We start from the raw sequence: 13,172 nt of genomic DNA on the forward strand, positions 1-13,172 counted from the left end.
CTGAAAATCAGGTGAAAGTTAGGATCCGATCTCTGTCCCCTGAAGAGTACACATGCACATTTAGTAGAAGCTCTTCTAACCACTGTCCACTTATGTTCTCAAGTCCTTTTCTGAAATATGCTAACTGATCTCTGGAAAAAATTGAAGGCTCCGAGGTAGTAGTCTTCACTTTGGTTCCCCTACGCATATCTGCTTCCACCAGTTGGGTAGAATACTTACCAAGAGTCAGTTGTGTTTGTTTTCAATCTATTTATTTCCACTTTATTTTTCATAATTATGTAATTAAGTTACGTAAATTGATAACATTTGAGTCTGTGTAGAAAAATAATTGTTTCAGTGAAAACCAAGAATGCTTTGGAAAGACTGGATAAACAGGAGTGCTAATAAAAATAGCCATTGCGTTGAGGATAGGCGAGGTGATTATAAAAGACCAGGGAACTTTTGAAAAGCCCCAAATCTAGTAAGATTCCACATTCAGTTTGCTTTGCAAGAATCTTTAACTTGTCTCCACTGTGAAAGAAATGACACTGAAAACTCAATGCAAAGCAGTAGGGATACAGTTTATGCAAGAAATACTACCCAGAATTTCAGTCAGAGGAACCATTTTTAGAAGAAAAGGTCTTAATGACTGGGGGATAAATGTTTAGGTGAAAATAAATTTCATATTGATAAAGACAGAAGTTAGACTTTATGTGATAGAGACCCAAATTACTAGTGATTTACCCCAGAAAAATGTTTTTCTTTCACATAAAAATGTTAATTAAGTTATCTGTGGGAACAAGTAAACACCAAATTTATAAAAACTCAGACAACAGAAATTTATTTTTCATTCATATAACAGTCCAAATGGAAATCCTGGTCAATAGGTAGCCTTCCTCCATATGGTGATTCAGGGATCCAGGCTTTTCCATCTTGTAATTCCACCATTATCATAACTTGCTGTATCTTAACTAGAGAAATAGAAAAGTGGATATGGAGCATGTGTGTAAAAAAGGTTCGATTGAGTAAATTTGAAGATCTGATTGGCTTTATTAAATTATTCATGAATTGGGCTGCATCCCATCTAGCAAATAGAAAAGAGGTCTGCTGAGCTACAAAAAAGAAAGGTTTTTAAAGTCAGAGAGCATAAAAAAAGAAAAGAATTTAATAGTAAAGAATGCATAAACTTTGTTTAGGCAAGGTTGTCCTCCTAAGTGAGAAGGGTCCTCCAGGAAACTCCGGGTTGGTTAAAGTTTACTTTCTTAAAGGGATTGAAACTGCAGTTAGGTTTACTGACATGGGGCCCTAACTTAAGTGACTCCATTACGGGCCTTAGGTTTTTCTTTTTAATACATGCATAGCCACTTTTTTAAAGCCTAGATCTGAAAACTCCACCCATCACCCATCACATCGTGTTGGCTATACCTGGGTCACATGGCCACATCTAACTACTAGGAAGAATGAAACATAGTCTTTGTTCTAGTAGTCTATTTGTTCAGCTAAAATCAGAGTTTCTATTACTATAATAGTTCTCTATTGCTTTGTAACAAATTGTTCCAAAATGTAGTGGCTTGAAACAATAAACACTGACTTCACAGTTTCTGTGGGTCAGGAGTCTAGCTGAGTTCTGTGGTTTTGGATCTCTCAGAAGCTTAATCAGAGTACTGGCTGGGACTGCAGTCACCTCCAGGCTCTGTGGGGAGGATCGCTTCCAGTTGGTTGTCACTCAGTTGAATGTCAGCACCCTCAGAAGATTTGCTGCCAAGCCCTCACATGGCCCTTCACAGCCATTGGTGGCCATCAAGCCCTTGGTTGTTGCTAGAGAAATTGGTTTCTTGCCGAGTGAGCCTCTTCATAGGGCACCTTACAACATGGCAGCTGGCCTTCCTCAAGGTCGGTAAGGAAGGAAGCATGAGAAAGAGATAGACAAAAGCCAGAACCTTTTTGTGCCCTAATCTCAGAAGTGATATTCCATCCCTTTTACTGTATTCTGTTTGTCGGAAGCAAATCACTAGGTTCAGTCCATACTCAACGGGAGGGGATTATATAACGGTGTAAATAAACCCCAGGAAGCAGGAGTCTTAGGTGGTATTTTAGAGTATGCGACAGTTACTCCAAGACAGAATGGAAAAACAGATTCTGGGAATCTCTCCCAATGCATCAATGTTTCTTTTAGTGGTGATTTCCCACTTTAATAAGCTTTTTCAGTCAACCAACCAATCCCACATATGTTGGGTAATAATACAAGCTAACACTTAACAAGCATCAGGCACTATTTTAAGTCCTTTATTTGAATTAATAATAAGTCCTCTCTGGCTGGTGGATAGACTGGCACTGTGTGTGTTGGGCCCTGTTCCCTGTAATCATCTTGGATGGATGTTCCCCCGGGCCTTGGGTAGCTTCCTTGAATGCAGGAGCTGATGAATACTCAAGGAGGACCCTCTCCAGATCTCTGGGATTCTGTCTGTGTGGCTTTCTCCTTTCTGGTACTCTGTCCGTGAACATTGGCTGCCGCTGTCTCCTGAGGCCAGGGAGTCCACTGGGCTCCAGCCTAGTTCTCTGTCCCTGCCCTGCAGTCTAGAAACTCTCCCAGGATAGTAAACTGGGTTAGTCGCTGGGCTCATTCATTCGTTTCCTATTTCTTTGGCAACACTGTCCTCGATTGCCTGATGTCCAATGCCTTCAAAGTTATTCCTTGATTTTTTTTTTCTTTTCATTGTTTCAGGCAGGAGGGTAAATCTGGTCCCTCATATTCCATCTTATCTAAAATCAAAAGTTGGAACTCATACTCTAAGCATGTTCTTGTATCATCCTCTATACACATAAAAAAGTAGTAACATTCTCAGGAAAATGTGTGGCCATCCTGTTGACATCCATGGGACCATGATCCCATGTTATGGGTTCTAGGCAATAACTAAAGGGGAGGTTTTCATAAAAACCTCTGTGAATTACAGAAAATAAAAGAAATGCTGCTTCAGGACCAGATGACAAAATGAGACACACAGTAAAGAGAGACAGACTCCTCATTCTTCATGGAACAATCTGACTGCAGGGCAGTGAGCATCGGAAGGTATGGTATGCCATTTAAAAATATTTAGTCTATTTTTATCAACTATGCAGGCGTATATCATTTAAAAATATAAATAATATATAATAGCTTCTAAAAGAAAAAAGTGGTTCCCACCTTCCAGTCTTGCTGTGCCCAGGTAACTATTCTTTACAATTCTAGCTAGGTATTCTACCATTTGCTTCTATTAAACAAGCACAAAATAATCATGCTTGCTGTGCTATTTGGTATCTGTGCTTTTTCACTTTGGAGCCCTGGGATTAGGATTCTGGGAAACATACATTTACAGAAAGCTGATGATATGACTCCTGTTAAAAAACAAAATTCAGTTGAGTAAATGTGAAGATCTAATTGGCTTTATTCAACTACTCATGAACTAGGCAGCATCCCCTTTAACAACTAAAGGGAACTCTGAGGAGTTGCACAGAATGGAAGGTTTTTATAGACAGAAAGAGGGTGGGACAAGGAAGTTGAAAGAGTGGTTTATTTCAGGCAAGGTTACCTTCGCTTAGAGGAGGGCAGAGTGTCATATCAGGCAGATTACCTCACAAGTGCTGACTTGGAAATTCCAGGCTGAGTGGTTTAATTCTATTCCATGGAAAGATTGAAACTGCCCTTAGATTAGATACTGGGTCTTGGTGCAGCTTAGCAAAAGTGATTCCATTTTGGGCCTGTTGTTTCTTTTTAACACTCACTTAGGTGGATTCCACAACAATATCAGAGTGTAGGATCATTCATTTAAACATATGAGGCACACCCATAAGTTTCTAGAAATAACTAAGGGAGACTTTGCATGAGACCCGTGACATTAATGTGTGACCTTCGAACTATTAATGTTGATATGTTGTCATTCATTACGATGAACTGTTGGGGTCTGAGGCAGTTTGAGTTATAAATACAAAATACCTCCTAAGGTAATGTAGGAACACAGAGAGGATGCTGGCTGACTAAGGCACTCAAAGCAGCTTCAGAGCTCAAGTTATGACTTGAAGTAGAAATGGGAGCTCACCAGTGTCAGGTGATAGATAGGACTCAAAGGAGAAGGGAGTTGCCTAGCAACTAGTGACAAATAGAAGAGCGTGGCATGTTCGGAATATGAAAATAGTACTATAAAGCTAAAGTTGCGAATTGTATTATTCACGAGACATGAGGAAGATGGACTGTTGAATGGTTTCCAGTTAGAATTTTTGAGGCCTGGGGTAAATTTCTATGTGGGAGAATTTCATCTGCTTCTCCCTGTCTTGTGGGATTCTACTAGTACAATGTTGGTTTACTTTGAATTCTCATTTTGAGGTTTATAATACTAGCAAGGTGACAAGAATTTAGGCTAAGGACTGGTTTCAGTTCTAAATTCTTGTCAATGATTATCTCAGCAATGATGATCTTGGCTCAGCACCAATGTTTGAGTTTACTTATTTATTTTGGTTTAATTTTGTCCCAAATTAAAGTCCCCTGGAGCCAAGAAAAGGGGGCAGGGGATGAAGGATGGGCGTGGAAATTTTTTAGTGAAGAAGTTTATCCAGATACCTAGGTCACCAAATAATCAGAAACAGAATGAAAGGGATCGTATTTTATTTACCAGGTCTAAATTGTAACAGAATGAGAAGGCTTGACATCTCTGCCCTCATATTGTATCTGTCACCTTTTTGCCTTAATCTTTGCATCAAGAGGCTTTTTCTCAGCCCTGCAGTCCTGCAGGGACTTGTTAATCACCAAAAGGACTTTTGCTGTGGACATAAGATTGGTGCAACCAGCCCCTTACCTGAAAAATCACTTCCCCTGAGGAGATAAGGAAGTAGGTACAAAAATGAAGACTGGGTTGTCACGGACTTACAGAGATATCATAGCCAGACCCATGTCAACAAAATCACTGGCGTCAACTAACCAAGAACAAGGAGTTTCACGATCCACCTCAGACCCTCGCTGACAAGCAGACGGCTGAGGTCAATTGTCACCTCTTGATCTCAACTCCCTTCTGCTCCCACCTCCTTAATATAAACGAAGCTTGAAATCAGCCAAGTGAAAAGGGTGCTTTAGGACAATAGTCTGCCAGTTTCTCTGTCTGCTGGCTTTCTGGATAACGTCATTTTCCTTGCCCTTGTCTCTCAATGGCATGCCATGTGGCAAGTGGCATGCACTTGGACTCGGTAACATAATCTGCTGAGAAAACGATTCCATATTTCTTTGCTTTATAAAATCTTGGGTGGAGGGAAGAACATGGAAATGGCTAATCCAAATGATGGAGATCTGGACTTTTTTCCCCCAAGCATCTTTTATCTACCCACTGCTTTGCTTGTCGCCAAAGGGCTTCAAATGGCAGAGCTTATTTTTTGGTCTGGTCCTTTGTTGAGGGGTAAGAGCAATCGTTTTGAAGCCTTGGGTCCAGTAACAGCACTGTCACCTAGAATGTCACTTTCAGGATTCATTCCTTCCAGAATTTCAGTTACCTCTGAGAGGAAGCATAAAGGAAACCTCTGTAAAGCGGGGCCAGCAAGCCCGGAAGGGAGAGCTCTCCTGCACACACCGCTCGCTGCTCCCGCATAATCCACAGGAGGGAGGAAGATTCTCATCTCGACAAAGGAGGACACTTTTCACCAGGAATTTTATCTCCTGCTTTTAAAAGAGGGAAGCTCTTCCCCTGTGCCAGCAGTAACGACTAACTGCCACACAGTGCAGGAGAAACCTCCACAACCTCAGCTCTTCTTCTCCAAGGAGCTTTTGTTTGTAACATCCCTGCCCAGTTTCCTCCAGAAACCTAATAAAAAGCTGACCTTCCCTTTGTCTCTTTGGACTGCCTATGGCTTTCCCATAGTTTGCTTAACCTGAACTGTAATTCCTCAATAAACTCGTTTTGCCAACGAAATAACAGGCCATTTTATTTTTTAGGTCGACACCTCCTCTGTAAACACACAACACTGATTCATGCCGTGTGCGTTTCCACAGCTGCCATAACAAAGTACCACACCTTGGGTGGCTTAAAACAAAAGAAATTTGTTGTCTGACAGTTCTTGAGTCTGAAAGACCAAAATCAAGATGCAGGCAGGGCCAGGCGCCCTCTGCAACCTTCAGGGACGGGTCCTTCCTTGTCTCTTCCGAGCTTTAGGTGGCGGCCATCGATCCTTTGTGTTCCTTGGTTTGTAGCCACCTCACTCCAGCCTCTGCTTCTCTGTTGTTGAGGTGGTCTCCCTGCGTGTCCAAATTTCCCTCTTCTTTTTCAGGGCATCAGCCATATGGATGCACCCTGCTACAGTATGACCTCATTTTAATTAACTAATTATACCTCCAACACCCCTATTTACAAATATGATCACATTCTGAAATCCCTGGAGTTAGGACTCCAACATGTCTTTTTGTGGAACTCAGTTCAACTCATAACATCTACTTTTAGATCACTCCCCTCTTTTTCCTCAAAACACATCATACATATCTCACCTACCTTAGTTACAGCCCTTATCAGTGTGTTTTAAATAAACTATTATTGACATGTTGCATACCTACAGATAAAAACATACAAACATAAATATACATCTTGAAAAATGATCACACAATCAACATGCATGTTACCATCACCCAGATTAAAAAATAGAACATTACCAGTATCCCCAGAAGGTACCTCGTGTCCCGTCCTAATTACTACCTAACCAAAGGTCATGTACCCTGATTTCTAATATTATAGATGTGTTTTGCCTGTTTTTGAAGTTTATATGATCAGAATAATTCTTTTGCCTTTTATGTCATTCACTTGACATTGTCTTGGTGAGTTAATATGTATTGTCATCTGCAGCATACGACATTTTATTTTTATTCCTGTGTAGTCTCCTGCTAGGGGACTATATCATATTTATTTATCCATTATACCGTTGATAGACATTGAGGATGTTTTCAGTTTGGGCTCTTGCAGATCATGCTGTAAAGGACGTTCTTGCGTGAAGTGTGCATTTGTTTCGTATGTATCTAGGAGCGGAATAGCTGGGTCTCAGGTTTTACCTCTGTTCAGTTGGAGTACATGCTGTCAAACAATTTTTCAAAATGCTTATGCCAGTTATGTGGCCTCCAGCAGGATAAATTTGTCTGTTCTTGTGCCAATCACACCAGCAGGATATGGAAGTTATGGTTGCTCCAGATTTTCTTGTAATACCCAGTGCAGGATATTATCAGTCTTTTTAAATTTCACTTTTCTTGTGGGTATGTGTGAGTATGTTATACAAATATTGCTTTTAATTTGAAGTGCCTTCTGGACTAACAATTTTGCGCATGTTTTCATATTTATTGGTGATTTGAATATCCATTGTGTTGATGTGTCTATTCTGTCATTTTGCCCACTATATTTATCTATCGAACTGTCCATGTTAAAAAATTTCTTTGTAGGCATTCTTTATAAGTTCTAGATGCATAATTTGTCACTTGTATGTACTGTAGATATCTTCTCTCAACTGTAGCTTGAATTTTGTATTATTAGGATCTTTTGACATATACTTTTTGTTAGGTTTATTCCTAAGTATTTGGTGATTTTCATGCTATTTCAAATGATACGATTTTTAGTTTTAATGTAGTCAAATTATCAATCTTTCTTTTATATTTGGTGTTCTTTGGATCCTACTTAAGAAATCTTTGTCTATCCCAAAGTCAAAAAGTCATCTTATATTGTCTTCTAAAAACATTGTCTTAGTTTTTGCATTTAGATCTATAATCTAACCCAAATTGATTTTTATCTATGGTATAGTGTAAGACTCTATTAGGCACTGGTTTTTGCATTTAGATCTATAATCTAACCCAAATTGATTTTTATCTATGGTATAGTGTAAGACTCTATTAGGCACAGGTTTTTGCATTTAGATCTGTAATCTAACCCAAATTGATTTTTATCTATGGTATGATATAAGACTCTATTAGTCATTGCTCTGCTGTGCCATTCTGTCAACAATCCAAATGTGCGTATAGATGAGGTCTCTTTCTATACTCTATAATGTATTTAATTGCTCTTTCCAGCTATTCTTACATCAATACCACATTGTCTTTATTCCTGAAGGTTTATAATAAAGTTTGATGCCCAGCATTATAAACCCTACAACTTTGTTCTTCTCTTTAAAGATCATCTTGGCTATTCTGGCCCTTGGCTTTTCTGTATAAATCTTATAATCAAATTGTCAATTTTAACAAAAAAAAATCCTTCTGCATTTTGATTGTGATTGTCTTGGGTCTATAGATTGATGTGGAGTAACTTGATATGTTCACAACGTTGAGTTTAAACTCACATGGTATTCCCCTCCATTATTTTTAGGTATCCTTTAATTTCTTTCAGTAATGTTAAACAATCTTTGTATAAATCTTGCCATTTTCACTGGATTCCTTCCTAGATGTTTGATGTCTTTGAAATTACTTTTCTTTTTTTAAAGACTTTTTTTAGAGCAGTTTTAATTTCACAGCAAAATTAAAGAGGAAGATAGAGAGATTTCCCTTATATACCCTGCCCCTAAGTATGCATAGCCTCCCCCATTATCAGTATCCCCCACCAGAGTGGTACATTTGTTATATTTTATGAACCTACACATCACAATTACCTAAAGTCTGGTTTACATTAGAGTTCACTTTTGGTGGTGTACATTCTGTGGGTTTGGACAAACGTATAATGACATGTATCCACCATTACAGAATTATACAGAGAATCACACTGCCCAAAAAAGTCCTCTGGGGTCACCTATGCATCCCTTCCCACCTTACTACCTACCTTCCACCCCCATGGCAAGCACTGATTGTTTTACTGTATTCATTGTTTCATTTTCCAGAATGTCATGTAATTAGAATCATATTGTATGCACCCTTTTTCATACTGACTTCTTTCACTTAGTAATATTCATTTTAAAGTTCCTCTGTGTCTTTTCATAGCTTGATAGCTCATTTCTTTTCAGCACTGAATAATATCCCATTGTCTGGATGTATCATGGTTTATCCACTCCCCTACTGAGGGACATCTTGGTTGCTACCAAGTTTTGCAGATTACAAATAAAGCTTCTATACACATATAAACATCTGTGTCGAGATTTTTGTGTGGATATAAGTTTTCAATTCCTTTGGATAAATACAACTAGTAAATTGTATTACTCTTACATTTTCATCTTCTAATTGGTTGTTGGTATATAGAAATACTATATACTACTGTATACTGATCTTGTATACAGTAGTCTTGCTAAATGCATTCATTCATTCTAATAGTTTCTTAGAAACCTGTTGACTTTTCCATATGCAGTCTTGTCATGTATGAACAATGATATGCATATTTTGAATCCGCTTATTTTTTGTCTTTCCTCACTACACTGGCTGGGACCTCTGGTACAATATTGAATAGAATTATTGATAGTGAATGTTTCTGTTTTGATCCTGATCTCAGGGGTTAAGCTTTCAGTCTTTTACCTCAGATGCCATGTTTGCTATCCTGTTTTGCAGACACTTATGATCAGATGAAAGAATTCCTTTTTAATCCTGGTTTCCAAAAAGACTTTATTACAAAATGATTTTGAAAAACTCATCAAATCCTTTTTTGCATCTGGGGCAATGACCACATGATTCTTCTCCTTTGTTCTGTTGATGTAGTAAATTTCCATTGACTACATTTTCAGTATTAACCCAACTCCACATTCTTGAACCTAACTGGGCCTTGATATCATCTTTGAAAGCTGGCTGGGATCATTCTGTTAATATTTGTTGAGGATTTTTGCATCTATTTGAGTGAGATTGCCTTGTAATTTTCCTTTCCTAGAATCCCTCAGACAGATTTGAGCGTGAAGCTGATGGTAGCCTCATAAAATGAGTTGAAAAATATTCCTTCTTTTACTAGTCTTTGAAGAGTTTGTGTAAGATTGGTGTTTCTTCCTGACATAGTTGGAAGACTTTACTAGTGAAGCCATCTGTGCCTGAACTTGGGTGGGAAGATTTCTTTTTTAAACTTTTTATTTTGGAATAATTTTAGACTTACAGAAAATTTGCAAAAGCAGTGCAGAGAGTTCCTATGTACCAGTAGTTTTTAACTAAGGGGCAATTTTGCTGCCTTGGGGACATTTGAAATATCTGGAAACATTTTACTCTGTCACAATTGGGAAGGGAGGGAGGCAGTGCAAATGGCATCTGGTGAGTAGAGCCCAGAGATGCTGCTAAAGCTCCTGTACAATGCACAAGACAGCCCCCCACAACAAAGGATTATTCAACCCAATATGCCAGTTGTGCTGATGGTGCAAAACCCTGAATGAGGTCATTATTCTCAGCCCTTCAGACCCATATTTCAGGTATAATACCTAGAAGACAAGCCTGTATTTGAAATGTGGACCTAGAAATTAAATCATTTTAGTCATATACTGTGATTGCTAAGCAGGCATATGCATCGTGGATGTTTTATTGCATATGTCTGTCACAGTTCATTCAGAAAAATACAAACCACTCTAGGTATCTTAACAACACCGGCTTTAGTACAGTGAATTAATACTTATAAAATCATTGGAAGAGGAGAGGGGGTGAAAATCAAGAGATAACTGGTGCTGCCTTTCAGAAACTCAGGAAGTGGAGAATCCTAACAGTTGCCAGTGATCTCAGCTGCCTGCAGCACTGAATCCGATAATTTGCAGTAGTTCATCCTAAAGCTGTGGCAAACTTCACATCTGGCCTTTTGCCAAAACACCTGCCTTCGTGAGAGGAGAAATAATAGTTTATACTTTTCATCTACTTTCCTAATTTGGAACCTTATTGGCAAGAGATTCTTGAAAACATAGTTGCTCTTCTTCCAGCCCCTCAAAGAGGAAAGGATAGAAAGGGGTCGGGATAGTGTTGAGTCAACACCAGGCAATACAGCACAGTCCAATCATTTGTTAATCGACATTCTTACAATCCCTTCTGCCCATATTTATCTTCCATACGCAAGTAACAGCAGAAACATCCCATTTCTGCATAATATAATGCAGCAATCCCTTCTTCAGGAAAACATATCCACCCTCTCCCCAAAGAGAGAGATTCAACATTCCATGAGTCACTGTAGGTATATCTGGGTAGTGATCATTCTTTGTCTAGTACAATCACAATCATCCTTTGAGATCATGTGACCTAAAATTAAAAATTAAATATTCGCCATTATGGCTTATACAGAAAAGTAGGAAAAGGGAGAAAGAAAAAATTATATTCTGGTTGTGGGAGAAACAGTATTATAAATTGTTGCTGGCTTAGAACATGTATCACATTTTATATGCGAGCCCATCAGCCCCTCAAGATGCTATCACTGAATTTGAACTGAGTTGAATCTGTTTATCTATAATTGGATCTTCAACAGATTGTTCTGCTGTTCTGCTTCGTGGTGATGAGGCGCATGAATTCTGTGGGCGTGATCACATCTTTTAATGCAAAATGAATTCCTTCATCAGAAGCTGTAGTGTATGAAGCATAATGATGGTGATACAATCTGTAAGTTTGTTCGTGGTGTTGCTGGCAGAAGTGCCCTGGCCAGGGAAAACTTCACATGTCCATACAGTGTAAGTATCTTTCAGTGAAAACAAACTGCTGTCCTTTCCAAGATGAAAGGGAATCAAAGCAGTCAACCTGTCACCTTGTGGATAGCTGTTTCCACAAAGGAGTTACGCTGTATTACAAACTCAGCATTTATTTCTGTTAATGGTTGAGTGTTTACCAGTGACTTAGTTAGACCCCCCCACGTTGATGATCTCAGGCAAAAACCTCAGTCTGTCCCATCATGCCTGCTTTAAACTTCTTGAGCAATACTGGGATGGCCATGGAAAGAGGCTGACCGATAACCTGAGGATAGGACCTCCTGATCACCTAATTATTGAAAGCTGCAGCAATGAATAATCTATGAATTCACATAAGAGTCCAATGTCCTCGTACACTGCGTCCATCCTGGAAGTTTATTTCTACCCCTCCCTTGTCACTGGTTCACCGACCTAATTCCTTCTAAGTCCTTGAAAATATGACCAAAGCGTTAGCCCCTGCCCACAAATCTGTACACGCGTCTCTTTCTGGGCAGACTGAACAACTGGAGGTACAGCCTCACTAGGTGAATGCCCCCACTGGGCACACCCCTTTTCCTCACTGTCACTCCAGGGCCCCCCAGAGCACAGCTATAATGCTACAGCCATCAACTTCTGGCTTCATCATCTCTAAACTCATTCCACATTTTTTCTTCCTCAACTAACTGGTGATAGCGATGAGTTAGAGCTGGAGTAGGTGCCTGTCCCGCTGCTCAGGCTAAACATTAAGAACAGAATCTCTGACAGTTTGCCCTTATCAGTAAATCCTACCTGGTCTAGTGCTCTTCTAATTCATTCTCAGATTTTTTGTTTATATAAATTGGCAAAATCTTCAATATTTTTGGTGTACAGGTTATCTCTTCCTAGCTCAGTCCTTGTACACATTGTGGTAGATCAGAGGGACGCCAAGTAGGGCTTGTGAGCTGACCATCTATTTTTGTCAATAATGTTTTACCAGGATACAACTGCCCATTTTTTTTTTTTTTTTTTTTTTTTTTTTGAGAGGGCATCTCTCATATTTATTGATCAAATGGTTGTTAACAACAATAAAATTCAGTATAGGGGGGTCAATGCTCAATGTACAATCATTAATCCATCTCAAGCCTAATTCTCATCAGTCTCCAATCTTCTGAAGCATAACGAACAAGTTCTTACATGGTGAACGAATTCTTACAGAGTGAATAAATTCTTACATGGTGAACAGTACAAGGGCATTCATCACAGAAACTTTCGGTTTTGATCATGCAATATGACCTATAAACCATCAGGTCAAATATGAATATTCATTTGATTTTTGTACTTGATTTATATGTTGATCCCACATTTCTCCTATTATTATTATTATTTTTATTTTTAATAAAGTGCTGAAGTGGTAGGTAGATTCAAGATAAAGGTAGAAAACATAGTTTAGTGCTGTAAGAAGGCAAATGTAGATGATCAGATGATCAGGTGTGTGCCTATGGACTAAGTATTAATCCAGGCTAGACAAGGGCAGCAAGACATCCACGGATGCAGAAGATTTCTCTCAAAGCAGGGGGGGTGAGGTTCTGAGCCTCACCTCTGTTGATCCCCAAATTCTCACCTGATGGCCCCCCTGCGACTGT

General features: G+C 39.1%; 1 long non-coding RNA gene across 5 annotated transcripts in view; it reads left to right on the forward strand.

The window, feature by feature from the left end:
• The window catches only part of LOC108409208 (uncharacterized), a 94,201-nt gene that overhangs the window by 2,010 nt on the left and 79,019 nt on the right, over nt 1–13,172 (forward strand). For 4 of the 5 annotated variants that reach the window (XR_005054302.2, XR_005054305.2, XR_005054304.2 and 1 more), the window contains exon 2: nt 2,934–3,049. This is a non-coding gene — a long non-coding RNA (uncharacterized lncRNA). Of the gene's footprint in view, nt 1–2,933; nt 3,050–11,357; nt 11,557–13,172 lie in introns of all 5 variants that reach the window. The other variant, XR_012132669.1, reaches the window with a different exon arrangement.

This window comes from Manis javanica, chromosome 6 (assembly GCF_040802235.1).
Source record: "Manis javanica isolate MJ-LG chromosome 6, MJ_LKY, whole genome shotgun sequence".
NCBI classification, from domain to species: Eukaryota; Metazoa; Chordata; class Mammalia; order Pholidota; family Manidae; genus Manis; species Manis javanica.